The 27,819-nt window shown below is 49.0% G+C and overlaps 1 long non-coding RNA gene across 1 annotated transcript; it reads left to right on the top strand.

Annotated features, from left to right (window-relative positions):
* The first annotated feature begins 292 nt into the window (after window positions 1-292).
* On the top strand, window positions 293-22,286 carry LOC115500081. The gene is made up of 3 exons (XR_003964375.1): window positions 293-486; window positions 3,665-3,795; window positions 21,041-22,286. It is a non-coding gene; the product is annotated as an uncharacterized LOC115500081 (long non-coding RNA).
* The last annotated feature ends 5,533 nt before the right edge of the window (window positions 22,287-27,819 follow it).

Genomic DNA, 27,819 nt, shown 5'->3' with positions numbered 1-27,819 from the left:
GTCCCAGAGCCGGGCTCGTACGTCAGCTTCAGTGGCGAGTGCCCCGTTACGCCGAATGCCCTTGTAAAGGGAGGCTCCCCAAGTGCATGTAACACAAGTCTGCACAGCAAGGCGGCGTGCAAGCGTTCGTCTCATCGGAGGATCTTCGCGCTGTCCTTCCGGAGCAAAAGAGCTCAGGCGCTTGGGTGGCAATTAAGCACGAACGCGCTCGTTTCCCCGACGGGCCGAGCGTGCGACTCTCACCCAGGGAAATGTCGCCCGGCGTCAGCGCTGCCCGGACAGGCAATCGGAGCTTCCGCGGCGCCGATGCGGGGCGGCTCTTCCAGGGCGAGAGGAAGCCCGCCGTGGGCTTGACCGGCAGGCACGTTTCTCGGGAGGAGGAGGACGAAAGGCCGCCGGCCCCAGCCCGACGTTTTGCCGGTCAGGGTAACAGGTCACACTTCGAGCAGTTCGGAGGTTTCCAATCGGTGCAAGCGCTGAGACAGGGTAGGTGTTGGGGGTGCCAGGGGAGGAGAGTCCACTCTTCACCGAGTCTTGTTTGCCGCCTCCCGACATTCCCCGCGCCTGGCCGCCCGCGGGCCCCGGACCGGAAGTGAGGTTGCCGGGCGGGCCCTCGAGGCTCCAGACGCCCGCGTGGGGAGAGGGGTCCCCTCTGCGAGGGTCCCTGTCCGTGAGCGTCCCCGTCTGGGAGGGTCTCTATTGGTAAAAGTTTCGTCACCCGAGCCCGGGAACGATGGGGAAAATATTTTGCGCGCATGTAAACAGGAGGCCATCCGCCTGCTTGCCTGCTTTCTCCTGTCCCCGTGGAACCCGCAACAGGAACCTCTGAGGCCTGTGCAAGCCCGCGAAGCAGTTGTTCGACGCAGGGGCCTCACGGACCTTCCCTGGTTTACACTTGCACAGGTTGGGGTTGTACGAACCACCCCTCTGCCTCAACCACCTGTTTCTCTGAAGCCACGTGAAGAAGCCCATCCCGTGAGGAGTGTGCCCAGTAGCACGGCTGGTGTCCCTCTCTGTCATTTTTCCAGCCCACCAGGGTTCGCGCCTGTCCCGCGTCTGTCCCGCGTCTGGCGGGTGGGTGGTGCCGCCCAGGCGGGGCGCCCTTCCTTCTGTGCCGTGTCGATTACGCTGCCAACCAGAGGCTACCAGGAGCGCGTATGTTGAAGCCTGAGGCCCAAAAGTAGCCTCAGGCTTTTTTTTTTGGCCCACACCGTGCTTTCAAAGAAAATGTAAATAGTTCTAACGTGTAAAATTTGAGAGATGTTCACATTAAAAACGTCCGGATTCTGGCTTCTCCAGAAGGAAAATCTGTAGCTCCGGCCCTCCGGCATGGCAGGAGCTGCCTGGGCCGAAAAATGATGACCTGATGGGTTGGTCATGAGCTCTCTGTGCACCCACCCAGGCCTTTCCAGGCCCGTCCACGGGCTCACCACCCAGGTCGCAGGAGGCGGGCACGTGGCCACCCTGCTTTAGAGAAAGGAGGTGGCCTGGTTCTCAGAGCAACGCCCGAGTTTTGGTGAACCTGGACCACTGTGCTGCCTGAGTGTGGAGCTCCCACCCACTCTTCCACGAGTCCCCAAGCTTCACAGACAGAGCCTTTGGCTCCCTATTATTTTCTTAATTTAAAAGATCAGTGTTGGAGGAATTTCTCCCAGAGGCGAGCCCAGCCAGGGATACAAGACAACAGAGAGGCGGGGCCTGGGACAAGAGACGCAACAACTTCGGGGTCGTGTTGTCTGGGGTAACAGATGTCAGCTTCTAGAAAGTTCTCCCATAAATTTAATGGGGGGCATGCGCGTTTAGAGAAAACAGTATTTACTGACATCACTTCAGCTAAGCGTTAGGAAAAAGTAAGAAATACAGTTTCTTATAAGATATTCGTACATTGAGCAATGGGCTTGAATATTATAAGAATTTATAATTAAAGTTATTCCTTGTGTGTAAAGTAATATAAATGATGACCATTAAAAAAAATTAGAGGCATTGATTAAATTATGTTATTTTACAGGATTTATTCAGCACGTTAAAGGGTTTGAAAGACCAATATATTTTTGCTGTTGACCTAAAGAGAAAAGACAAACGTTAATAGTGATTCACTTTTTGAAATGAATCTGTTCTGTTCTTTTTTTTTTTTTTTCAAATTTTTATTTAAATTCCATTTAGTTGGCATACAGTGTGATAACTGGTTTCAGGAGTAGAATTCAGTGATTCATCACCTACATACAACACCCAGTGCTCATCTCAACAAGTGCCCTCCTTAGTACCTATCCCCCCCCATCCATCCCACCCCCCCCCACCCTCCTCCCTCCCATCAACCCTCAGTTTGTTCTCTATCTTTAAGAGTCTCTCATGGTTTGTGTCTGTTTTGTTCTTAATTAAAATTTTTTCCTTCATGACACCAAAAACAAAGGTAACAAAAGCAAAATTTTGTAAAGAGTGGGATTATAGCAAACTACAGATCTTCAGCACAGCAAAGGAAACTGTCAAAAAAATGAAAAGGCAACCTATTGAATGGGAGAAAATAGTTGCAAATCATACAAGGATTTAATATACAAAATGTATGAAGAACCATACAACCCAGTAGAAAAAAATCCAATTAAAAAATGAGCAAAGGACCTGAATAAACATTTTTCTCTGTAAAAAAAATTTTTTTTAACGTTTATTCATTTTGAGAGTGTGAGTGGGGGAGGAACAGAGAAAGCGGGAGACACAGACTCTAAAGCAGGCTCCAGGTTCCGAGCTGTCAGCACAGAGCCTGACATGGGATTCGAGCCCATGAACAGTGAGATCATGACTTGAGCCGAAGTCAGATGCTTAACCCACTGAGCCACCCAGAAGTCCTCACCGGGAAGATGGGCTCTGCCAGAACCCTGCGTGGACCTCCTTGTCCCAGGGTTTCCCACCTTCCCTTTCCATATGACTATCCATATTCAAGAAGAGAAAATAAGCAATTTAATAACTGCTTTGGTGGACGCTGGTGTACCGCCCAATCTCCCTCCCAATCTGGCCATCACTCCCCAGCTGCTGAGAGTACCTCCCTGCTGTCCACGGCTCCCAGACAGGTCCCTCCTCAGGAACTGCCCTCTGCAAAGGACACTTCCCCATCTGAGGTCACCACCACCCCTCCCTGGAAGGTGCAAGCCGCAGATCCCTTACCTCGTGGCATGTCGTCTCAGAAAGGCCATCCCTGCTCAGAACTGGGCTCACTGAGGCTGCTGCTGCACCAGCATCACAGCCAACTCTCCCCTCACTCCCCTAAAAGGTGTCTCCCCAGAGGGCACCTTAAAAGATCTCACCGGCAAATCTCCCTTCGGACTCTGTTCTCTATGGAATCCCAACAACAGCTTGGCATCTGCCACCTCATTTTTTTCAAGAGTGATGCAAATCTATCAAAATGTCTTGTCATAAACACTCATGTGATGGTGGCGAGATTTTCTCTTACAGGGTGGTATTAACTGACATTGACAGAGGGAAGCTATTTTTGTTCAACGGTGACAAAATTCACGAGATATCCAAACAGCAGTCAATTTCCTGGAAACAAAAATTATAAAATTAATTATTTTGAAGCATAATTGTCTGCTTTTGTCAGGTTCTTAATTACTTGAAATTTATGGCCATTAAATTCAAGGGGCTTGATTTTGACAAGTCACGTTTCCCTTTCCAGGGTGCTCGGAACAAAGAGCAATCTTGCCCTCACGCGCACTGTGAGTGGTCTTCGTCCAAGCCAGGCTGTGTCCACAAGCTTCCAGCTGACATTTGGAAGAAAGATACGCTCCTTCTGAGCTGATTTTGGAGGTAAGGCATTCTGGGTGCATCTGGGCGGCCCGGGCAGGGAGTGGGGTGAGGGACGGATGCAGAGACAACCTGGTCCCCATCTGCGCCTGACGACATCCTCCATGCCGCACTCATTCTAGAATCCATTTCAAAGTAGTGCCACTGGAGATCCAAAGGCAAGCTGAGGGAATGAGTCAAAGTGCAGTGATTTGGTGAAGAAGATGCATTTTGTATTTCTTCTATTTCAAGCCTCACACCCTTGCAAAGCTGTGTCCCCAGGGCCCTGAGGGGAGTGTGCTCCCTTCTCAGAGTGGCACCTGCTGAACTAGAGACAGAGGCGATCGTCACCACTGGTCTGACAGGCACTTCTCCAGACCAGACTTTCCTGACCTCCGCTAGTCTAAGTAGATGATGCGGGTCACAGTAAGGGTTTCCAACAGTGCGTGGGCTTCCTCCAGGAATGTGGCAGGGAGTTCGGCATTTCTTTACCCCGAACCCCTTGAAGAAAGTCACCAGTGGGTCAGCGAGAGCCATGTGACCCGCTCACACTCTGCAAAAGAAGCCAGGAGGGCAGAAAGCAAGCCATGTATCAGTGGCACAGAGTCACAGTGAGTGGAGACAGGCTGTTGTGTGAGCCAGTCCAGATCAGCAGAACTCTGCTGTGAAAGAAGGAGGGAGGCAGGGAGGGCTGAAGGAAGGAAGGAAGAAGGAGGGAAGGAAGGAAGGGAGGGAAGGAGGGAGGGAGGGCAGAAGGAAGGAAGAAGGAGGGAAGGAAGGAGGAAAGAAAGGAAGGAAGGGAGGGAAGGAGGGAGAGAAGGGAAGAAAGGGCAAACCATTGCAGTATTTTAAAAAAATCCTGCATTTTGCCACCTATAGGAGGCATACTTGAGGTAAAAATTGTAAGTGTAAGAGAACAAACTGAGGGTTGCTGGAGGGGATGCTGGGGGAGGGGGGATGGGCACTAAGGAGGACACTTGTTGGGATGAGCACTGGGTGTTGTATGTAAGTGATGAATCACTAAATTCTGTTCCTGAAACTGTTATTACACTATATGTTAACTAACTTGGATGTAAATTTAAAAAATAATCATTAAAAAAAAATTGTAAGTGTAGGGGCACCTGGATGGCTCAGTCGCTTAAGCATCCCACTCTTGATTTCAGCTCAGGACATGATTTCACAGTTCGTGAGTTTGAGCCCCACGTCAGTCTCTGTGCTGAGTGTGCAGAGCCTGCTTGGGACTCTCCTTCTGTCCCTCTCTCTGCCTCTCCCCTGCTCATGCGCACACACGCACTCTCTGTCTCCCTCTGTCTCCCTCTCTCTCCCTCCCTCTCTCTCCCTCTCTCTCTCTCTCCCTCAAATAAAGAAACAAACTTCAAAAAATTTGTAAGTGTAATAGAAAGGAAATTTGCCCTGCGGGTGCTGACGGAAAGCACCAGGGAAGATGTATTCTTACAAGGGTCCCTGAGAGACAATGGGCATCCGTGATGATGCAGACGGATGGAATACTTGAAATGATACTGAATTCTTTCGGCCTCAGAGACATGAACAGGCCACTGAATAATGATGGTACCTATTGTACCGTCCCGATGACAGGAGACCCAGACTTGGTGCGGAGGTGATCCCCCAGAATAAGCCCATAAGCCAAGGTAGAGTTTAGTGTCAGGCCAAGGACGCTGGTGGGAATCCGAGATGTGCGGGTCTCACGGGAAGCCGGCAAGCTTCACCCTGCCCGACCCAGCCTCTGGGCATGAGCTTAACTTGCAACAGGCCCGGACATTCCGCAGATGGGAAACGTTTCCCGTGGTGTGTGATCTACTTTACCAAGTGTGCCGACGGCCAGGTGCACACAGTGAGGTGCGTCCGTGATGGGCTTCCTCTTTCTCCCCGTGCCCACTCTTGTCCCCTCCCTGATTTAGCCCCGGCTCAATACAGACATTCCCTCTGAGGATTGATTTTTAAACTGATACTATTATGTCCCCAAAGACAACTGCAGAAAGATCAGCAGTATACCGAGAATAAACTGGCAGATTCCCTGATGACAGCTAGCTTCCGTGATACAAAAAGTAAAGATATCGCTACGTAAGGTAAATTGTCCACACAACTTAGAGATGAGGTCTCCTTCTAAAAGTGCCATTGTAACCACCCTAACCCATCACCTGTAACCGCGTAGCTGTAGGCATTCGGGAATGTCCAGGTGTGTCCAAACGGCATAAATCCCGTCGAGGAGAAGCAGATTTCTTGGGCTCAAAGGTGACTGTCACTCAGGGACGCTGAAATCACATGTATGTTGCATCCTGTCGGAAGAGCCAGGATTAGGCAACGAGAAATAACTACCGGAACTGTGGACGGAGGGCCAACAAAGTCAGAACTTGCCCAAGTGCCAACCACATACGGAGCGAGGCCGCGCTGCCGGCAGGCACTTGAGGGCCTGGCACAGGAATGACGTACGCATCCGCCTCCGCAGGGCAGGGCTCTCAGCTTCTGGTTCAGAGTTGCGTCCTAAGGCTGCTTGCCACCTGGCAAGATGCCATCCGAGCATCTTACATGCATTTGTCTGCTACCCAAAACAGTCTCCTAAGAATAACTGGCTTCCAGTCCTGAAGGGAGCATGTGTTGAAGAGAAGAACTGAACTTCTGTCCCTTACTCACTGGGACAGTAATAAACTGGTGTTTTGGTTTATACATCAGTCTCTTGAGAGTTTGGTTAACTTGAGTTTAACTATAGATGCCATCCTGGAGTAGAGGCCCTACCAGGGAGCCAGTTCCTAGGAGAACACTGTCTGCACTCACCTTCTTTGGCATCAGAGAGGGGCCGAGACTTTAACACTGATGAAAATGACAGAAAATTCAGAATCAGCCCTCCGTCAATACCCCGAAGATCCTCCCTGTATATCATTTTCCATCAGAAACCGTTTTCTCCAAGGAAGAAAGTTCCTACACGTTTTGTTTTCTGGGTCACCCTCAGCACAAGCCTCTCCTTCAGAACTAGATATCCCGGAGGGAGGATTTAGTAATACACAGAGGCCCTCATTCCCCTTGAAAAAAACTGTCACTTATTTTATTGTAAATTATCTAAATCATAGTTTAATTCATTTCAAGTCGCCAGTAGCAATATTGCAAACTATTCTGCCTGAGCGAGTATACACAAAGTATGGATTCATGAGTTCATCAAGATAAGCTTCAGGATCAGTAATAATACCAGAAATAAGGAACTTATTTTAAATAATGACCATAGTTTCTGGAACTCTCCTCACCTTGTATTTGTCTAAAAAGCTTTTATTTCCACCCACTGAATTTTTAATACTCAACATTGGTACAAAACAGTTCTTCCAGATATGGTTCTTTCAAAATGATTTTATTATACATTTAGCTCTCCTAAAATGTGCCCAATTGACAAACTACAGATGTCTCAACTCTAAATGTGTAAAGTTGAAAGTTTATTAGAAAATTAAGTTTGGGGGCACCTGGGTGGCTCAGTCAGTTAAGTGTCTGACTCCAGCTCAGGTCATGATCTTGTGGTTCATGAGTTCGAGCCCTGCATCTGGCTCTGTGCTGACAGCTCAGAACCTGGAGCCTGCTTCGGATTCTGTGTCTCCCTCTCTCTCTGTCCCTCCCCTTCTCATTCTCTCTCTCTCTCTCTCTCTCTCTCTCTCTCTCTCTCTCTCTTTCAAAAATCAATTAACATTAAAAAATTAAAAAATAAAAATAAATAGGGGTACCTGGATGGCTCAGTCAGTTAAGCATCCGACTTCAGCTCAGGTGGTTAAGCCTCAGACTTGGGCTGAGATCATGATCTTGCGGTTCATGGGTTCGAGCGCCACACTGGGCTCTGTGCTGACAGCTCAGAGCCTGAAACCCGCTTCGGATTCTGTGTCTCCCTCTCTCTCTGCCCCTCCCCAGCTCGAGTTCTGTCTCCCACCCCCTTAAAAATAAATAAACATTTAAAAATAAAGGGAAAAAAAGGAGATAGGTTTAGGCAGATCATTAGCCCTGAGGGCCTGGGTCAGAGCGACAAGCCTTGGAAGGACTGTGAAGCCATGAGATTTGAAAAAAGGAAGGAAAAAAAAAATGTGCATTCCAGAGCTTATCTGTTCAGCTGTTTACAAATATAGCCTTGGATCATGAACTTGACTGCAGCTTTGTCTGGTAGAGTTGTATGCACTCAACGAATGTTCATTGGGCGTCTGGGGGGTGGGGGGCCCACAGGCCAGTCTCAGTCCTTGCCTTCCCCACGCTTTAACTTTAGGGGAAGAGACAAAAAATGACAAACATGAAGTCGTATAAGGCCAGAGCTGTGAACGGAAATCTGGCAGGTAGGAAAACCCAGGAGTCAGGCGGAGGTGACCTCTGGCAGAGAGCTAAGTGAGGAGCGCCCCCACATCGAGCAGAAGAGGAACAAATCACAGACGTAATTCTAGATTTTCTAGTTACTACATTATGAAACTAAAAAGAAACAGGTGGGCTTAGTTTTAATACCGTAGAGACACCTGGGGGGGCTCAGTGGGTTAAGCAGCCAACTCTTGATTTCGGCTCAGGTCATGATTTCACGCGGGATTGAGCCCCATATCGGGTTCTGCACTGACAACGTGGAGTCTGCTTGGGATTTTCTTTCTCCCCCCACCTCTCTCCTCCCCTCCCCCACTCACTTTTTCTCTCTCAAAATAAATACATAAACTTAAATTTTTTTTATTTAATACTGTATTCTATTTAACCCAATATACCAAAACGTTGTTGTTTTAACATGTAATTGACATAGACAATTTTATTGAGATTTTTGCTAAGTGGACATGATTGCAACTGATCGAAATGGACCGCAGCATAGCATTAATCCAGGGGAAGTGGGTTTTATCGGTGCTTTTGGCCAGTTAGGATTTGGAGAAACCATTCCTCTTTCTTTTGAGACTCTTTTCCTAAGGTGCAGGGCAGAAGGATTCCTGATTAGGATATTTGGGAATATCTTGCATGAATTATTTTAGAATTACTTTTTTAGAAACTTGTAATTTCTAGTATTAATAAACAAAGCCTGCATTATGTCCCTCCCCCCCCCCCCCGAGAATTTGTGCTCATAAAATATGTGTACACTGGAAAGGAAGTAGGAAGCAGAAAGTTAGATGCTGTGGGACAGATGGGCCGTGTACAACTAACAACACACACAGGTCCCGTCTTCTGTGAATGCCCATCAATAGTTCAACAGAGCATCTTCAGAAGAGGTGCCTGATGGACTTGGTGGCTGCCACTAACCGTGGGCACAGAGGACCATAGCACGTGTGCTAAATGGCACCAAGTCACACTCTGGCAAGAGACCAGGTAGCCCATCTCCCTGGGAATCCGCCCTGTGACAGACGAGTAAGTGACACGCAGGAGCACTAGAAGGCACTGTTTCCCAAATAGAAGGAGACAAATGACCTGGACCCTTGCTGAAATTACAGATTTGGGGCCGAAGCCAGCGAAATCTTGCTTGAGCAGCCACTGTGGATTGAAGTGAAAATTTTAGTGCCAAGAAGGAAGAGAAGAAACCTGGGGTTCTAGGTGCTGCCCTCCCCTCCCTCCTCCCTCTGCCCCTTGCACCTTCCAGCTGCTTCCCTGCCCATTTACAGCACGGGAGACATGGGAACATTTTGGCCAGGGCAGATGCTTCTTCTGTTTCTTGGCTACAAGGGATCCTGACCCCAGATTTCAGAGTCCACCTTCTGTTGACAAAGAAAACTACTTTCTCACTGGCTGTATGTCAGCGATTATTAAAGTGAGTGCCTTGGGACACTGTGAAATGCTTCAACAGGAAAAGTTGCCATGGCTCTTAGTTTCTGTGAGATGGTCATCTATGTAGCAGGCTCTCTGGGATCTAGGACGTGCTGCACTCCTCTGTCTCATGTGTTGAAACATGGTGTAATTAGAAAATGGAAAAGACACGAGCAGACACGAGATTACACCCCTGGGAGAGGCTGAAACCTGTTATGTTAGGTATTAAGTCTTGGTTTGGTGATTCCATTTTGGGCCTGTTTTCTCTTTTTAATAATACCTTATGATTCCATTTATATATCATTCTTAAAATGTCAAAACTATAGAGACAGAGAAAAGACTGGTGAAGAGGAGTGATGGCCCAGGTTAGGGATGGGGTGGGGAGGACGGGGAGGACCCAAGAGGGTCTTGTGGTGATGCAAACGCTGTGTCCTGACTATCAATGTCAATGTCCTGGTTAACATTGTCCTGTACTGGGGCGCCTGGGTGGCGCAGTCGGTTGAGCGTCCGACTTCAGCCAGGTCACGATCTCGCGGTCCGTGAGTTCGAGCCCCGCGTCGGGCTCTGGGCTGATGGCTCAGAGCCTGGAGCCTGTTTCCGATTCTGTGTCTCCTTCTCTCTCTGCCCCTCCCCCGTTCATGCTCTGTCTCTCTCTGTCCCAAAAATAAATAAACGTTGAAAAAAAAAATTAAAAAAAAAAAAAAAAAAAAAACATTGTCCTGTACTTTTGGATGATGTTGCCCCCTGGGGAAATTGGGTGATGGGTGCTCAAGATGTCTCTGTACTATTTCATACAACTGCATGTGTAGAGTTTTCTTTACTTTAATGAGATGCTGTGTAACTGTAGATGTCTTGTGCACCCCAGCCCGTCCACACACATGTGTCTGCTTACCTCATAGACATTCCAATTTCTGAACTCTTCTACATGACAATTAAATGACCCAATGATTAATTCACCACTTAAAAGTTGTTATTAACTGCTGTTTGTCAAAAGACTATCATTTTTATTCATTCCCGCTTATACATGTCACCAAGGGCACACAGCCAAAAGTTCTGTCTAACCTATTTTAGTTCTATCTAAGCAACGTTTATGGTGGGAAATGAGGATTCTGAGATGGCTTTGCTGAAACGTGTAGGATACAATAAGTAGAAGACGTAGGTGGTGCTGTGGGCAAAGAGACTCAGAGGCTGGGAAATGGTTGCCCCCAAAGCAATGACAGTAAATGAGATATTTCAAGTAGGCAAGATTGCTTCAGTGACAGTGTCTACAATTTGCAAGCCAGTGCAACCAGGGAACCAAGGATTGAGCAGTCTGGAGGCTCACGCATGTGAGCGATAAAGAATAAGGCCCCCATGTGTAAGCGAGGAGAACCACGGCATAAATGCTATCTTCCACTTCATCTTTCCCGGAAACACAAATTCCCAGGTCAAAAACGAATGTACAGCCGGTGCACTGAGCAAGCTGGCTCCGCAGCTGAACAGGCCGTAGGTGCTCCCGGTGAGTCACAAATGAATAATGGAACACTTGAAAGGCTAAGACATTTGTATAATTATGGAGCCTGCTGAGGAAGGAGCAGCTGTAATGAAAGCCACAGGGAAGATGCAAAACACAGCATTCTGGGTAATCCTCTAATCACATTTTTTAACAAGAGAAAAGCCTTTTCAGGCATGTGCCTTTCATTCCCCTAGAAGCTCATCCCTGGATTTCCAAAGAACAAAATTAAATCCAATGAATATTCTTTAGAATTTTTCCTTACTCATTTAGAAAAACAAACAAAGAATAAGTACTCCAGAAAAAAAAAACAAAAACAAAAAAACATCAAGTTCTACAGTTTCCCGTAAAAGACTCTTTTCTTTATCCTGAGCTCAGAGCTTTCTGATCTAGAAACCAGTGTGATTGTCCTCTCCGAGGCAGACCAGGCCCAGTGGCCTCGGACACCCACTGCTCTGGGACAGCGTACCCCACGCTTGCTCCATGGCCACCATTTCCACTCAGCACTAGCTGGGCAGAGTCACTCCATTCACAACTTCGGATAATATGCAAATCATGTGTCACTTAATGCAAAGCACAGTATGGGCTCCTGATTTCTCACATTCATTCTCGACATCCCGTGGAAACAATTTTAACTGAAAGGAACAACATTGCAAACATGCACCATCTTCTCCGTGAGTTACCCCAGTACTTCCCCCATCTTCCTCCTTGACCCAGTTAGATTGCTGCAAAACTTACTGTGATAAAACAACATCCTCTCTATTATGCCCCTTGGATTCTGCACTCAGGAATTCAGCCAGACCCCAACAGGATGGTTTGATTGCTCCCTGGAGTCTGGAATCCCCAGCTAAGAGGACCGAAACGACAGAGGCTTCTTTCCTAACTTATCCGGCACGTAACCTGGGATGACCCAAAGGCAGGCTCACCCAGGCGCGGAGCTCTTGCACGTGGCTTCTCTGTGAGGCTTGAGTTTTCTCCCAGCATGGCTGCTTCAGATCGGGTAATCTTCCTACCCAGGATCCCCCTTTCAGCGGGGTGGTCTACGTTCCCCCTTTGCTCATGGCTGCTTTGACCAACAGAATGTGGTGGAAGAGACCCTGTGTGACAGGAGGCCATCCTGCCTCAGCCGGCTTCCACACTACCCTCTAACTGACCACACATACAGGGACCAAACAAGCTGGCCCAGACTGGATGGCCAGTCCAGATGACGCAGTAATCAGATGTATGGTAATCAGGTGGTTGTGGTTTGAAGCCACCATTCGCTGGTGGAAGCTAATGGATATGCATATGTGTGGGTCGGTACTTTATGGTGTCAATGGCTTTTCCAGAGTTTAATCATCAGGCAGGCAGGCACCAGGTGCACTGTGCTCGCCATCTTGTTGCTGGTGTTTAAAACAGCACCTGACACAAGTGGATTCTCAGTAATGATTTATTGTTGAGTGAATTAAGTAAACAGTCATGAGTCTGCACCGGGCCCGTCCCCATACTGTCGTAATCATGGCTATATGTGGTGTATTGACCTGACTTCTAGATGAAACCCAGAAAATTCATATATGGCCAGGGGACCAAACTCAATGACATTTACTTTGACAATATAAAAATAAGTGCATACTTATGTTGAGAATGTTCTGGAACAGAGCTAGTGGATCTTACACAGCTATAGATTTATAAACATCAGTGAGTTGTACCCTGGAAGTGGGTGAGTTTTATGGTATGTAAACCATACCAGCTGTTAAAAATGGGGCAAAAAATCTATCACTAAAAAAATAAATGCTATTTGGAAGAATGTGGGACACACAAGGCTGGGAGAAAGGTGGAGGGAAAGGCAGGGTTTGGAGACCTGCTTGTCTCAGCAATTCCTACCATCTAAAGTTGATCCAATAAGAAATTCAAGTTCAAGTAACCACTTAAAGCTAAATATGAACCTATAAGAGCACTGACTGTGATAATGTACCTAAAATAATCCAGAGGAAGGAGAGAGGAGTACATGTTAGCTAAACCTCCATCTTCCATAACAGAAGGTCATCACAAAACAAATCAAGGTCGAAAAATGGAGAAACTTTATAATTTGAAATTTTGCTTAAAAAATTTTTTTTAATGTTTATTCATTTTTTTTTAATTTTTTTTGAATGTTTATTTATTTTTGGGACAGAGAGAGACAGAGCATGAACGGGGGAGGGGCAGAGAGAGAGGGAGACACAGAATCGGAAACAGGCTCCAGGCTCTGAGCCATCAGCCCAGAGCCCGACGCGGGGCTCGAACTCACGGACCGCGAGATCGTGACCTGGCTGAAGTCGGACGCTTAACTGACTGCGCCACCCAGGCGCCCCATAATGTTTATTCATTTTTGAGAGAGAGAGAGAGAGACAGAGCACAAGCAGGGGAGGGGCAGAGAGAGAGGGAGATTCAGAATCCAAAGCAGGTTCCAGCTTCTGAGCTGTCAGCACAGAGCCTGACACGAGGCTCGAACTCATGAAGGGCGAGATTATGACCTGAGCCTAAGTCAGACGCTTAACCACTGAGCCACCCAGCTCCCCAATATAATTTGGAATTTAGAAGTAACCACCGAGAAACTAAAAACAGTAATGCTTAAATTTCTGCCTTTAGGAAATTTCCCACAATTCCTGGACTAAATAATAGTTGGTACTTTTGTGGCAGAAAAGATGCTGAAAATTCTATATCACAGAGGTGCCTGGGTGGCTTAGTCACTGAAGCGTCCGACTTCAGCTCAGGTCATGATCTCACAGTTCGTGGGTTCGAGCCCCGTGTCAGGCTCTGTGCTGACAGCTCAGAGCCTGGAGCCTGCTTCGGATTCTGTGTCTCCTTCGCTCTCTGCCCCTGCCCTGCTGGCGCTCTCTCTCTCTCTCTCTCTCTCTTAAAAATAAACACTAAAAAAAGGAAGAAGATGACGCATCCTGTTCTTACTGCCCTGTGTGCGCACACACTTGTCCATGTGTGTGCTTGATGTTTTAAGTAATTCATAATATCAAAAGGAAAACTCGCCTTGAGGAAAAAAATCACAAAGAATCCCCTCATATATTTATTGTGACCCATTAATTCTCAGCACCAAAATTCAAAACTAAAACATTTGTCACAAGCAAGTTTTCCACCAGGACAGTGGGCCCTTTCCAGGAGGCAAGTTGTCGTAAAAAGTACAGCACTTTAAAAAAAAAAAAAAAAAGTACAGCACAGCCACTACATCTGCAGGTGTGTGTACGGCCAGCTTCACACACAGACTCAAGAAGAAGTCTAGGAGTTAGGATGTGTTCAAGAAAAAATATTGACTTTTCCATCTGTCTAGGAATCTGGAATTGTATTGGCTGAATAACAAGTACTAGTCTCAGGAAAACGAAAGCCATGTTGCTGCACTCTTTAAAATGTGTCCCGGGGCGCCTGGGTGGCGCAGTCGGTTAAGCGTCCGACTTCAGCCAGGTCATGATCTCGCGGTCCGTGAGTTCGAGCCCCGCGTCGGGCTCTGGGCTGATGGCTCAGAGCCTGGAGCCTGTTTCCGATTCTGTGTCTCCCTCTCTCTCTGCCCCTCCCCCGTTCATGCTCTGTCTCTCTCTGTCCCAAAAATAAATAAACGTTGAAAAAAAAAAATTAAAAAAAAATAAATAAATAAAATGTGTCCCACTCAACCCAGGTGTCTGTGGTCCTCGAAATATTACCAAGACCAGACCCGATGGCAAGGCATCTGGTGAGAAAAGATAGATGGCTTGAATTTAATTCCAAACATGGGGAATCCCCAAGGGTCCCCATATAAAAGAAAGCAGTAGTGTTACAAAATCTAATAAAATGATTTGGTTTCAGGAAACGTCCAAAAATGTGAATTGTGCCTAAGATAGCCTTCCTCAGCAGTGTCCTAGAAGATGAGACACCCTGGAATACTCTTTATTTTATTTTATTTTATTTTATGTTTTTTTTTAATGTTTATTTATTTATTTTTTTTTTGAGAGGGAGAGACAGAATGCGAGCAGGAGAGGAGCAGAGAGAGAGGGAGACACAGAATCCAAAGCAGGCTCCAGGCTCTGAGCTATCAGCATAGAGCCCAACGTGGGGCTTGAACTCACGAACTGTGAGATCATGACCTGAGCCAAAGTTGGACGTTTAACCAACCGAGCCACCCAGGCGCCCCCCTGGAATACTCTTTAAAGACAGCCCTTCCGTAAGACAGTGGCCCCAGGATGTGTAAATCATTCCTCCACGGGTCACACCTTAAACTCAAATTTCTGGGCCTTCAGTGTCAATTTTATGTTAATGATCTGGGAAGTAAGATTTCAAGCCCTTCAAGTATATATAAAATGCATTGCGATTGTATACGTGTTGCAATAAAGATGCCCTGATTTAAAAAAAAAAAAAAAAAAGTCCACCTGCCCTTGCCTGGCACCCCAGGGAAGCAGAGGAATGGAGCTGCTGACCCGGGAGCAAGAGGTCAGCCGATCCGTACTTGCCTCTTGGGTTCAAATCCCCCGTCCTTTGCCTGCTGTGTGGTGTTGGATGGGTTACATGGCCTCTCTGCCCTTCACCTTCCCCGTCTGTAAAGAAGAACGACCACCCTCCTTGCAGCCGTGGTGGGGAGGAATGAGATGCGGGCATAGTACTGGGTTCACAGGACGCGCCGTGAGCAGAGCTACGGTCATTAAAGCAGTGGCTCCTGGGGGCCCAAAGCTCTCTCCCTCATCACCTCTGATGCCCAATACCCTCCGTGCAGCACAAAGGAGCGAGGTCATTCAGAGTATTTGCTGATGTCCCGGGGAAGGTCTCCACAGGCCCGCACCATGTGCAGAACCCAGCCAGTAAGCAGCCAATGGACGCTCCTTTTGAAAGATCACCCTGCGTCTCTGCCTTCAATGGCCTTAATTATTATTATTTTTTCACTGTAAGGAGTGTGATAGTTAATTTTATCTGTCAATTCCACTGGAGTGTCCACATACTTGGTTAAACATGATTCTGGGCATTTTTCTGGGTGAGATAAATGTTTAAATCAACAGACTAATAAGGCAGAGTGCCTTCCCCACTGAGGGCATCCAGTCGACGGAGGCCCGAATAGAGCACAGGGCCAAGGAAGGGAGAATTCCATCTCTCTGCCCGTCCTCCAGCTGGACACGGTCTTCTGCCTTCAGATGTGGACTCAGATGGGCACCAGCACCATCAGCTCCTGGGCCTCCAGTGTGCCAATCACAGATCTGGGGACTTCTCAGCCTCCACAGTCACGTGAGCCAAATCCTTATAATAAATCTCTATTTGTATATCCTGTTGACCCTGTTTCTCTGGAGAACCCCGAGTAATACAGAGAAATAATACATATTAATGTTAAATATTTTACATACCAAAAAAAGCTATGGAAAAAAACCTCTGTAATCTCAATTCTCACAAATCACTAGGGACCTTTTGAGGTACTCTTTCCCAGCCCTTCTCCTATACAATGTCATGATACACAGCTTTGTGATCCTTTTTTTTGCACATTGTTACATGGTTGAGAGTATGCTTTTTATTTATTTATTTATTTATTTTTAATTGTTTTTCAAGGTTTATTTTTGAGAGACAGAGCACGAGCAGGGGAGGGGCAGGGAGAGAGGGAGACACACAATCCAAAGCAGGTTCCAGTCTCAGCTGTCAGCACAGAGACCAACGTGGGGCTAGAATTCATGAACCGTGAGATCATGACCTGAGCCGAAGTCAAATGCTCAACCGACTGAGCCACCCAGGTGCCCCATGAGAATATGCTTTTTAAAACATTATTTTTTCCAAATGGTAACTGATTCTTGTTATTTAAAAAAGTGATACAGAAAAAAAAAAAAAAAAGAATATAAATATCATCCTGACTCCAATCAGCTCAAAGCAACACTAGGCAGCACCTAGAGAGTAACTTTCTACATGTGCCGAAAGGTAAACCAAAGGATGGGGAAAGAATTACAAACGTGGCATTATATTATACATGTAGGGGCGCCTGGGTGGCTCAGTCGGTTAAGCATCCGATTTCAGCTCAGGTCGTGATCTCACGGTTCGTGAGTTCGAGCCCTGCATCGGGCTCTGTGCTGACAGCTCGGAGCCTGGAGCCTGCTTCGGATTCTGTGTCTCCCTCTCTCTCTGCCCCTCCCCTGCTCGCACTCTCTCTCTCTCTGTTTCTCTCTCTCTCTCATAATAAATAAACATTAAAAAAATATTATGCATGCAATTTTTAAGTAAAGTTGTCAAACTAAGTTTTCTGGAATTTAATGGAAGAAGATGAAACTGAAGTCAGGAGTTTCTGTGGGTTGAATAAATTTTCTTCATAAGAGAAATTCATTTCTTTTTTTTAATTTTTTTAATGTTTATTTTTGTGAGAGAGAGAAAGAGCATGAAGGGGGGAGGGTCAGAGAGAGGGGGAGACACAGATTTTGAAAGAGGTTCCAGGCTCTGAGCTGTCAGCACAGAGTCCAACGTGGGGGTCAAACCCACGGACCATGAGATCATGACCTGAGCCAAAATTGGACGCTCAAACCGAATGAGCCACCCAGGGGCCCCTTATGGATTTTTTAAAAACTTTTTTTCAATGTTTATTTTTTTGATAGACAGAGACAGAGTGTGAGCAGAGAAGGGGCAGAGAGAGGGAGACACAGAATCCAAAACAGGCTTCAGGCTCCGAGCTGTCGGCACAGAGCCTGATGTGGGGTTCGAACCCACTAAGGAGCTGAGGGAAGCCCTCACCTGGGGCTCTAGTCACAGCGAGGGGGACGGGGGCAGGGGGGGATGCGGGAAGGCCACGGGAACTGTCACAGACAGCAGGTTAGTGTCCTCTTGTTTTCTCTGTCACTGCAGAGAAGCCTACTCTCCGGGGAGGCGCTCTTGCAAGGTGTCTGGTCCCCTTGGCCCCCAGCTGGCCACCTCGTCCCGTGGCCAGGAGAGGCCCCAGCCCCCCGGGAGAGCTCAAGGAGCAGGCTCACGGTTGGGGAGGGTGCGGGGAGCGCACAGCAGCTCTCATCCACTTGCTACACTTCCTGCTCATCGTGCTGCCTCGAGATGCGCTTTGTGAAGGGAGCTAGAAATAGAAGCCTCTGAGAAAACCCGCTGGGCTCCTGACAGGAGAGGCCCCAAGTGACTGCAGACCCCACAGACACCAGCAGGTGGGCCTCGTTCACACCCCCTTTCTGGAGATTTCTCTTCAGGGCCTCTGAACCAGCCACTTTGTAATCCTTGAGGAGGTTCCCAGTACACCCTGGGCTTTGGGCTCCCATTCTTTTTTTTTTTTTTTTTCTATGTTTAGTTTTGAGAGAAAGAGAGACCGAGTGCAAGCAGGGGAGGGGCAGAGAGAGAGGGAGACACAGGATCCGAAACAGGCTCCAGGCTCTGAGCCATCAGCACGCAGCCTGACGCGGGGCTCGAACTCACGGACTGCGAGATCATGACCTGAGCTGAAGGCGGACGCTCAACCGACTGAGCCCCCCGGGCGCCCCTGGGCTCCCATCCCGAAGCCGTGTGCCTTTTGTGGCAAACAGCCAAACAGCAGTCGTTTCGTGCGCTATTCTAAGCACTGACTGGCAACTGCTCACAAGTTGGGTCCAAAGAAAACACTGTAGAAGTTCCTAGAAAATTTTGCATTAATTCTGGTACAGGGGTGCCTAGGTGGCTCAGTCGAGTGTCTGACTCTTGATTTTGGTTCAGGTCATGATCCCAAGGTTGTGGGATTGAGCCCTGAGTAGGACTGTGTGCTGAGTATGGAGCCTGCTTGAAATTCTCTCTCTCTCTCTCTCTCTCTCTCTCTCTCTCTCTCTCTCTCTCTCTTTCTCCTTCTGCCCTTCTCCCTTCCTCTCCCCTGCTCACACTCTCTCTCTCTAAAATAAAATAATAACAAATTAAATAAATAAATAAATAAAACTAGCAGACTTCAAAGTAGATGGCCCTCCATAATGTGGGTGGGCCTCGTCTGATCAGTTTTAGTCTTAAAGACTAAAGTTCCCCAAGGAAGAGGGAATTCTGCCTTCAGACTCAAGATTGCAGCAGTCTTCCCCGGGTCTCCAGCCCGCCACTGCCCCGCAGATCTTAGACCTGCCAGCCAATTCCTCAAATACATCTCTTCCACTCTCTCTCTCCCTCCTCACCTCACTCCCTGTCGTTTTACGTATACACACAGTGTTGCTTCTGTTTCTCTGGAGAACCTCAGCTAACACAGCTTTCCTCAGCCAACTCATCTGAACACAGTGGCCGACACAGAGGTCTTTGCAGATGTCCTCCTGGGACGTTTCCATGGCCCGGGTCTCGGCGTGCACGTGCTCCCGACTGGCCCAGGGCCGGAGCTGGGGCAGGATCAGGGGGCTCCGGGAGGCGGGGGCCCAGACGGGCGTTTACAGCCCCCAGGGCAAGCACAGAACGCCTGCCAGGCAGAAGGCGGGTGACATGTTCTTTTTCCAACCACACATCCACTCTGAGGTAATACGATTTTAAAGCATAATAATATTTGGAAGTTAATGCCCACATGACTGTTTTGGGGAACTTGAGCAGGAGTTACGGGAACCGTCTCGTGAATAATTGAGAACTCCTGCCATCAGTCATCAGTGCATTAAAAACTATGACATGAAAACCTTGTAAACGACTGGAGTTACTGCTTGGGATCAAGCCCCAGCAGCACCGCCCGTGCTGTCTGTCCTGCCTTGCCAACCCCACCGGCCGCGCCTCCTGGCTCTGCGCACCCACACCCCATCTGCAGCCACACTGGAGAGGTCCGCCTGTTTGTCCAGATGCTGAATCTACGTGGTGGAAATCAGCGCACAGCGATGGCGTCGACCATGTGAGAAGGACCCCAGAGCGGGGATCATCGAGTGTCCGTGTCATGACAGGGACATCGCCCCCTGTTTGGCAACAGGGCTGAAATCTCAGTCGTTCAGATCCTGGAATGATCTTTTGTGACTACAACTCCGGTCGATACTAAGGCCACACAGGCAGTCACCAGCCTAAGCTGTCCCGACCTCACTGCCGCAGTTCAAACCCACCTGATAGAAACATGTGAGCAGCCTGTGTCTCGACTACCACATGCCCTCTTCCTAAGTATAAAATGCACTGTTTTCTTGCTATACTGACTCGTTGGGCAAATCTGCTCGAGGAAAAGAAAACCCAATGTTAAAAAGCTTCCATCAACGCTGGGGGCTGGGGCTGCAACTTTCTGTCTGTAATCACATGTGTCACCACCAAGAGTGTCATATTGACCTCCGTTTCTTGAACGCATTTGCCGAATATTATTATATGACCTTCCTAGGCCCTCAGCCGACAAACACCCTGCATTCCACCAGCCCTGGTTGGTCAGTTACTGTCTGTCATAAACAACGGCACGTGCTGTATTAAAGGATTTGCCTTTTAACTATCAATAGCTCCATACAGCTCGGTGTCCAACCCAGAATCAAAACCAGAGCTCCATCTACAATGATTTTCAAGAATGGTGTTCTCTTGGGGCGCCTGGGTGGCTCAGTCGGTTAAGCATCCAACTTTGGCTCAGGTCACGATCTCACAGTTCATGGATTCAAGCCCCGTGTTGGGCTCTGCATTAACGGCGTGGAACCTGCTTGGGACTCTCTCCTCTCTGCCCCTCCCCCACATGTGTGCTCACCCGCTCTCAAAAATAAATAAACACTTAGGAAAAAAAAACATGGGGTTCTCTTTTCCTTTATATCTAATGGCTGTGACCTAGTAACATGCACGTGTGGAGGCACGAGCCAGATGCAGAACAAGGACATGACTTCTGAGGGTCTTACGAACGCACTTGTGGATCGGGCAGGTGTGCTGGTCAGAGGGTGCACAGTCTAACCCCTTTCCGGTTAGCCACAAGCCACCAACAGCATGTAGTAGGTCCGTGCAGTTTGGGCGGGGGGGAGGGTGACATTTAAAAACCATCCCTGACCCAACTGAGGAGCAAAAGGCAGAGGAAACGAGGGAGAGAACAGAGAATCGGACATGAAGGGAAGAGGGACAGGTACCCAGGGTGACAGATGTGGGGACAGAAGGCTCTTCAGCTGTCTGAAACAAAGCTGTGTGGTCAGTAACTGTGATGTGTCTGCCTTCCAGAGTTCTACAAATACGCCTCATGGCCCCGTTCTCGGACCTCTGACCCCACTCCCACGTGAGGGCCAGGACGGATCAGCGCAGCCCTGTGTGTGGTTCATGTCTTCCAAGGTTCACATCAGCTCCTCCAAGAGCTTCATACCTCCGTGACGACGAATGTCACTTGGACATAAAGGGGGTGAGTGTATGATGCTTGGCCGCCATTCCCGTATTCCCGAAACGTGCTGTTTCATGGACTGTCTGGTGCGTTTCGACAAGAATGATCTGGGAGAGGACTATGCACCTGATGTTCCTGCTGTCTCTGGAGAAGCCTGGGGGGGAGGAGGTGGGGTCGGGGGAGGCCCTCGAATCTACAGTGGGAGCAAATGGTAAGGCTGTCAGGTAACCGTGCAAATATCAGAACAAATCTTAATGCGACCTGTAAGCGTAAGGACAGAGATGAGAAGGAGCCGAGGGCAGTTCCGCCTGGCGCGGCTGCCGGGGTCACGTCCTTCTCCCCAGTAATGACTACATTCCAAGTCCCTTGTGGTGAAAACGAAAATACGACCACATTCTGGGTGTCTGCTTGGCTTGGATAAGCTAGACCCAGATTCAGGAAAAGAAGTCTGTAGAACATGGAGTCGTTAGTTACAAAAGGAGCAGAGAAAGATAAAAGTCAGGAGGAATCTGATGAAAACCCGTTGAAGTTCATCATGGAAAGTGCCAGATCAGGGCAAATCTCTATACCAGTGATTCCCAAACTTTAGCATCGGAATCTCCTGGGGTTTGAGCTGCCAGAGGAAAGGCAGAAGCCCAATGAAATCTGTATTTCAGAGAAACAATGAATCAATTTTAGTATAAGTATGTCCCATGAAAAAATCGGGTTTCTCTAAAATTCAAATTTAACTGTGTGCCTTTATTTTATTCACCGTGCCTGGCAGCCTTACCTAGTTCAGACACTGGTTTCTGGGCTACACACTCGGAGGTCGTGGCTCAGCAGATCCGGGTGGGGCCCAGGAATCTGCATTTCCAACCCTCTCGCTGGGGATGCTGACCCTGCTGGTCTGAGGATACACTTGGAGAATCACAGCCCCCAAAGCCCTCCCCGTGTGAGGACGGCTGTGCATGTCTCTGGCCACCAGCTACAGGAGGGACGCTCTGGGGACATGGGCTGTGCATCCTCTGGTGCGTCATCTCCCACCTCCCCGGGAAGTGTGCGGCCCTCCGTGTTCAGGCAGGAGCGCTGGGCGCTCCCGTGAACCAAGAGGCAGGCCGGTTTTCTTACACTGGGCCTCGGCGCATCCACGCCTGCTCTGCTTGGAGTGCTCAGTAGAGAAGCACGGGGCAGGCAGGGTGACTGTCCGAGTCGTGGCCAGCGAGACACTGTTTCCGCGTGCACCACGGGCGATGGTTCTCTCCCGCTGCCTTCCGCGGGGTTTACCACAAGCCAGCCGTTCTCATGTTGCAGGAAACACACTGTGCTTTTGACTGAGAGGCATTAGTACCTCGTCCACAGAGTGATTTAGTTATTGCTGAACATTTTATAATTTTTTTTAAGTTTATCTATTTATTTTGAGAGAGAGAAAGAGAGCATACGCCGGGGAGGGGCAGAAAGAGAGGAGAGAGAGGAAGACGGAGAATCCCAAACAGGCTTCACGTTCAGCAGTGAGCCCAGCTCGGGGCTCGAACTCGTGACCGCAAGATCGTGACCTGAGCTCATATTGAGTGGGACGCTTACCCGACTGAGCCACCCAGGTGCCCCTTACTGCTGAACATTTTAAATTGCAGCCTGAAATTATGCAATTAAAATTTCATTTTAAATGTATCGACATCGTGCTTGTTGGAAGTAGAAGTTGACCACCAGACCCCCATTGCCCTCAGTAACCACGGCACGTCACGCGGTGGTTAGGAACCGGGTGGAATCTGCACCCTTTGGAGCGGGACTCACCCGGTAGAGTTGCTGAGCCATGGGCTCGCTTCTGACAAGGCTTCTCTAGGGTCTCCCGTCCAGAAGCCAACTGCCGCCGTAACACTCTGTGCTCAGGGCTCCCAAAATTCATGATAGAGTTCTGATCCCCGGTGCCCCAGAATGAGACTGTGTATGCACAGACGGCCTTGATATTTTAGAGTAAAATGAGGTCATTAAGGTAGCCATCATCCAACGTGACTTGTGTCCTTATAAACGGAGGAGATCAGGACACAGACACACAGAGAGGGACAAGCACGTGCAGACGTGGGGAGAGGATGGTGTCTACGCGCCAGGAGAGAGGCCTCGGAAAGAATCGAGCCTGCTGACGCGCTGATCTCAGCCTTCCAGCCTCCAGGATGGAGAGAAAGAAATGTCTGCTGTTTAGGCCGCCTGGCCGTGGTGTTTGTGCCAGTGCCCAAGCTGACTGAGACACCATGTGAGCACAGATTTTCCTTTACAAGGAAGAAGAATGGACGGAGAACACACCCCAGATGTGACGATTAAACTGTAGGATTCCATCTGAAATTCACCTTGAACTGACCTGTGACTGAGGATCTCACAGTCCCCTCCCAGCAGATTGTACTGTCTTATCCTTCAATCCCTCGGCGCCCCCGACCAGAGGCCTAAAACGTGCACACATCTGAGGGGTGGGCCCGGGGCACTTCGTGTGCGCAGACTGACTTACCCCTTGCTTCTTCCGGCTCTAACTGCGTCAAGAATCATCATTAAAGATGAGCTACTTACTACTTTTCTTCTCTTTGCAACATGCAAATCTTGGCCTTGATAAAGGCAATATTCTTTGCTACTTTGAAGTACAATGGAGGCATACAGAAAAAGAAAAAAGATTTCTGACACCCTCTGTTAATCAAGTGTTCAGAAACCTGCTTGTACTAAAATAACTTGACATTCTTCCCATGTCTTTTATTTCCTCTAATAGAATTCAGGGTTTTTTTCTTTCCCCCTCCACAAGGGTGCATTCTTGATAATTACTTTCTCCTATCATTTGGAAAACTGCTAGAAATCATAGATCTAGTTCATAGTGTAATTAGATATAGCTTGCACTGAACATTTAAGACCCTTGAACACAAAGTCAGAGTCTGCACATAACCAGGCTGAGTACGACTTTCTGACGACTTGGATCTTGCAGTCTCCCTGTAGTTAATAAATATCTTATTTATTCATGAGTTTTGTTTTTAATCATCATGCTGACTTATACCACTCAAAATGACAATTTCATTACAGTACTTTGCTCTCATATATACATGATTAGGCACATATTTAATTAGCTTCCCTTCACCCCAAATACTAATCACTTCCTTGATTGACTGTCTGAGTCATACAAACACTTGTGATTTCCTTGCTGTTGACTGCACGCACAGTTTAAACAGGAATAGCTCACGTTGCAAGTTAGGCTGAAGGGTAGCAGATGGTTAGGAAATTAACTTCACAAGTAAGTGGATCCCATTGACTCTGACAAACCAAATGTAAGAACAAAAGACAGTAAAAGCAGAAGACCCTTCCCTTCATCCTCCTCAGCTCGATTTTGCATATGCTGATTGTGCAGCATGAAAAGTCCTGTATTAAAAAAGACTTCTAGCTCCTTACTGCTTTATTCATTACCAGTTTGTGTCATTTAAATTGCTATTACTCTTGGGGCACCTGGGTGGCTCATTCGGTTAAGCCTCAGACTTCAGCTCAGGTCATGATCTCGTGGTTCGTGGGTTCGAGGCCTACCTCAGGCTCTGTGCTGACCGCTCGGAGCCTGAAGCCTGCTTCGGATTCTGTGTCTCCCTCTGTCTCTCTGCCCCTCTCCTGCTCGTGCTCTCTTTCTCTCTCAAAAATAAACATTAAAAATAAATAAAATTTTTAAAAAACGTTATTACTTTTGAGGTCTGAAATGCCACAGCTGAAGCTGGGTCGCAACAATTTAGGGTAAAAGTCCTACAGGGGTGAGGGGACCCGTGGCCTGTGCGGAGGGTCCCTGGTGCACAGGGGCCAACCGCCCACCTGGAGGGCCCGCTGGCCGTGATGGCCTGTCTGGAGGTGCTCCCACTGCGCCACCTGGTGGACCATGTCTGGAACACATGGGTGAGCACCCCAGCGGGGGTTGGGAGGGCATGTCAGAAATGCAAATCCTCAGGCCCCACCAGACCCCCTGGGTCAGACACTCCGGGGGTGGAGCCCAGTGATCTGTTTTTTTTTTTTGTTTTGTTTTTTAATTTTTTTTTCAACGTTTATTTATTTTTGGGACAGAGAGAGACAGAGCATGAACGGGGGAGGGGCAGAGAGAGAGGGAGACACAGAATCGGAAACAGGCTCCAGGCTCCAGGCTCCGAGCCATCAGCCCAGAGCCCGACGCGGGGCTCGAACTCACGGACCGCGAGATCGTGACCTGGCTGAAGTCGCACGCTTAACCGACTGCGCCACCCAGGCGCCCTTCAGTGATCTGTTTTTAACAAGCCCTCTGGGCGATTCTGATGACACTTGATGTGCTAAACATGGGCCAAAAATCGAACTCTGGGCACAACGAATACGTATAAATATAGTCACAAAATTCAAACTACCCATAAGGGAAAGTATGCTGGTCTTTTTAAAGAAAAAACTCTCTGAACACAGGTCTGAAAGCCGATCTTTGGGAGTGTGGGTCCTACACCGTGTCCTCATAAGAAGACGTGAGGACACAGACATGCACAGAGGGACACAGGGAGGAAGTGGCCATCTCCCAGGGCAGGGGAGAGGCTTCAGGGGAACCAGCCCTGCCCGTGCTGGATCTCAGGCTTCCAGACTCCAGACTGGGAGACAATCCCTGTTGTTAGGTGTGTCTGTGGTCCTTGGCCACAGACAGCTGGAGCAGATAACGCATTCAGTCAAGAGCAACTCTCAACAAATGAAATCGTGGTTTAAATGAGAGTTCGTTAACCTCTCCTGGATATAGAGAGAGGCCACAGTATCTATGCATTAACTGATGATGAATGCAGTCTGTTGGGGGTGGGAGGACACCAGCTTCAAGCAAGTGGTTGCTGCAAGACCGTCTCTCCATTCCACACGTCCCTGTTCCAAAGGTGCGTACGGTGGAGTTCGAGTTCGGGCAAGAGAGAAGGGCCCCCTCCTTCATGTCACAGACCGATGGTGCCACTGGTTTCAGCAAGTACGGCGCAGCTCGCAATACGCTACTCCGAATAGCTGTGATTCGGCCGTGTCCTTGTGCGGTAGTGAGTCTCCCCCGGACGCTGACCCGTGACCGCCGGGGGAACGCCCCTGGAGAACTGGCTCACAGTCGCTGACACGTGATCACGGGTGCACCAGCCGGAGGAGAACTGGCCCCGCGGACGCTGACCCGTGATCGCGGGGGGCGGGGACCGGCCTGCAGAGAACCGGCCCCACCGATTAGGTGTGGTTGCATACTAAATAGATGAAGGATACGAGACTGTCAAGGTGACCGTGAACTCTGAAGGCAGAACAGCAGCTTCCTGCGGGAGTGGGGGCTGGCCAGGTGCCCGAGGCCTGGCCCTCCGCAGGCACACTCCAGCTCCCTCCCAGGACTGGGCTTCTCCTCCCCCCAGCTGCCGGCTGTGCTGCCTGCGAGGGCCCGGAGAGGAGTAGAGCCCTCCCCCGGAACTGCCCCCCCTCCCCCGCCAGCTTTTGACCCTGGTGACTGTCACTCGTGGGATACAAAGGGGCAGTTCTGCAGCGCCACCTCAACCTCAGACCTCCCGGGGGATCAGATGACGCCTCCATGGCCACTGCCTTTTCCGCTGGCTCCCACTTCCCTCCCACATGTGGCTCCTGCCAGGGCTCCCGAGAAGCCCCCTGCAGGCAAACCTCACTCGGAATCCATTTCCAGAAGGACGCGGTCTCGACAACTAGCCGTGAAGAGGGGGACACCAGGTTGGGGAACACTGGATGTCCTTGCAAGATGCTGCGTGCTGGTGCCAGGACTCGGGGGCTGTGGCCATGCGGTAAGAGACCCCACAGTGTGTGCCCACACTCTGCTGCTGTTTTCATAGCATCTTGCAGGACACGTGTGGTCTGCTTTGGGGACAGAGAAAGAGATGCAGGTTACTTCTTCGACGACTGACACCGGTGTGATTCTGTCACGAGCTAACAGGGGCCAGACCGAATGTAGGAAAGCTGGAGAATCTTAACAATTTTCTTTCCCTTCCGATGTGAATCAGTTCCAGTTAGACCTTCCTACCCCCCACGTGTGTGTCTTCTCCCATACAAAGGGACCTGGAAATAACTGGTGTTAGGAAGGAAGACGGTTCACAGGGAAGATGGTAAACGGTAGAGTAAACGTTTGGTAGACAGATGTGGGACACGGAGGAGTTAACAGGCAGACAGGTGCCTCCCAGTCCCCCTCCTGCGGTACTGGGGTCACTGACGGCGACAGCTGCCCCCCGAAGCGGCTTCTCTGCCTACATTCTTCAGGCACCTGGGGGAGGTCAGGGTTCTTCCTGAGCCTTCTGTTTCATGAAAATAATCAGCCCGGAATAGACACACATGCCAGAGAGGACACATTTGGGGATGACAGCTTTTCTCCCCTGCAGCTCCACCACACAACCCACGGCGGCCCCTTACCTGTCCCCAGGCGGCTGTCCCCTCACCCCACACCTGACCGCAGCTCTCCGTGTGCCTCCCACATCTCTACTGAACCTTTCTCGGGAAGTCAGAGACACAGAAGGGTCTTCCCAGGAAAGTGCCCAGCAGAAGAGAAACAACGCTTAGGTGTGTGTCTGAAGTGGAGAACCCCTCACACCAGCCCCCACCCAAGCTTCCAATCAGATGTTCTCTGCCTCGGTCTTAAACTCGAATGAATTTTTGAGGATCGCCAAGT

Source organism: Lynx canadensis, chromosome D4 (assembly GCF_007474595.2).
Source record: "Lynx canadensis isolate LIC74 chromosome D4, mLynCan4.pri.v2, whole genome shotgun sequence".
NCBI lineage: Eukaryota > Metazoa > Chordata > Mammalia > Carnivora > Felidae > Lynx > Lynx canadensis.
Note: the sequence above shows the minus strand (reverse complement) of the source record. Positions and strands in the feature narration are given on the sequence as shown.